Genomic DNA, 2500 nt, shown 5'->3' on the forward strand with positions numbered 1-2500 from the left:
CCCTGGGATTTCCAGGCAGTTCCAGATATTTCTGCTGCCAGGAATGGACAAGCCTGGAGCTAGAACAATATGCTGTACTGAGCTCCATTCCTTGAGGTGGAAAGGGAGTCAGATAAATGGGGTCACAGGTGCAATGGCCCCATCAGCTCCTACCCTGTACCAGCAGCTGTGTGGGAATGGAATTATTCTCAGCCTTTTCAAATCCTACCTCCCTAGATGTTGTATGCTCTCCCTTTCCTTTACCCTCTCATCCTCCCAGCTTGGGAATCACTGCAAAAGATTACCCTGGTGCTCAAAGCACAAAGGTGTTAAAGAAGCAAGGGTGTTTGTAAAGAGTGATTGTGTTTGGGAGAGAAGATGCTTTTTACCTCAAAACAATCAGACACTAAAATGATCCAGGATCATCATCCAAGGCACCTCCCTGTGAACCTGTAGGCATTAATGTCTGAGCAGAAGGAAACTGTAAGAGCAGGAGAAAGAAGCTTACCTGCTACTCAAAGAATAACTCAAAACCAGACTGATTAGTTTTAAACAGAGGACAATCCAGGACTACTGTGTGGTGAAGGTAGTTCTCCTACTATGGTAACAATTTGATTTTCTGCCTTCATTCGCCCCTGTGAATCAAACTAAATTTCTTTCAGCCCTCTGATGTAAGTACACCTTCTAGTATGGAACATCTTTGCTTTATTGTTGTTTGTTGGCATTTGTTAATTTGTTTGTTTGGTTTTTAAATGACATGGTGGCAAGCTGGATGGAATAAGGCTTCTATCTTCCGTCAAAGCTATGTGAAGGGCAGTTCAAGTTACCCAGCATTAGTCCCAAGAAACTACATGCTGATTAAATGGCCCCTTGCTTAAGTGCTCATGCTACATAACTCTGGTATTTCAGACCAAATAATTTATGCTCTTTTTCTGCTTAAAAGAAGGAGCTACAAAGGGTTTGATGTAAATGAAACCAAGACAATAAATCCCCAGAGAAATACCAAACCTCCTCCCAGGAGAATGCTTAATGTCATCCTGGTCTAATCTAATTCTGAAGTACTTTAATATTATTTAGGCTCTGAGCAGTTTGGAAATAACAGCATTTTTGAGGCCCTGAGTAATGTTACTCATCTCTACAGCCTCCTGCAGGGAGGATCTTTAGTCAGTTGACACTTTTACCCCTTGGAATCTCACCCTGCACTCAGGGAGGAGAGATAACCCCTGCCTGCAGCTCTCAAAGAATCCACTGATGTGGTTGTTCTCACACATGGCCAGGCAGGGAGGGCTCAGCAAGCCAGTGGCCTGATACCACCACCCCTCCTCAGCAGCTGGCACAGGAGAGGTCTGTGGGGGAGGCGAGATCTTGGTGCAGCACCTCCACAAGCTGGAGCACCACACAGTTTCAGATGTTTCGGGTGTCTTATCTTTCCCCTCCACAGGGAAGAGGAAAAGAGGCAGCATGGGAGGAAGTAAAGCTTTGAGACTCACATGCCTGTCACAGGGAACCCTTGTCTTTCGAAGTGGCATGAATGGTATTTTGTTTGGCTGTTCCTACGAGTAATACAGAAGAAGGATGAGAGAAGTGGCTGCGGTGAGAAAGAAGTGTCTGTCTGTCGTGGTTTAAGCGTGCTGTAGAATTCACTTTGCTTTGTGTTGCTCCCTCAGGCTGTTTGGAGACTGCTCAACATATGGTTCAGGACTTTCTGTGCACACGGCCAATGCCTGGCACACTGTGAGTGGGAATGCCATTGCTTAGGATCTGACTGTTCCACTGGCATGAGCTTTGTTTGCATCCCTGCTCCTGTCGTTAGCACTGTGAAGAAAACGTGAGGTCCCTGGATGTCAACTATGGCTCCTCAAATCTGGCAAGAAAAGGGATAGACTTTTGTCTTCTGAGGTTTTATCATCTTCATGAAAAAGAATGATTAAATCCTCCAAATAGTTACCTCAGCAATTCAACAGAAGAAATGTTGGAATAGAAGTCTCGACAGAAGCAGAATTGGCATCTCCCCGTCATATATGATATTGTTAGCGTGGTAATGAAGAAATCCCCACAGAGCTACTTGAATTCAGTGACAAAGCTCACACCTAACATTCCTAAAATCGTGAGCAAGTGCCTTTATTATTCTGGATCTCTTTGATAATACCAATTTTCGTAGGAAACAAGTGGAACCCTTTCATGGAACAGTCTTGTTTGACCTAGTCTAAGGAAGTCTCCATGTAAAAACAAGTCAGGAAAGGAAGAAAACTTTGTAAACAGGCTCTTAGGGAGCCCGTGACTTTTTGTGTAGAAAAGGCACACCAATTTACATCAATTACACTGACTTTTATTTCTATGAAGACACAGCATAGAGATTCTAGTTTAGGTGAAACCTGAATATTCAGATGGAGCAAACAAAGCCTATGGGCCCCATTTCTGTCTCCTGCCAGGTGGGCACAGGAATAGTTTTATTACTCTCTGTAGTCTTACTTCTAGTTTACTCTGTGGTGAGGCAAGGCCTTGTCTCTTACAAACTTCA

This window comes from Nestor notabilis, unplaced genomic scaffold, assembly GCF_000696875.1.
Source record: "Nestor notabilis isolate BGI_N333 unplaced genomic scaffold, ASM69687v1 scaffold29889, whole genome shotgun sequence".
Classification (NCBI taxonomy): Eukaryota; Metazoa; Chordata; class Aves; order Psittaciformes; family Psittacidae; genus Nestor; species Nestor notabilis.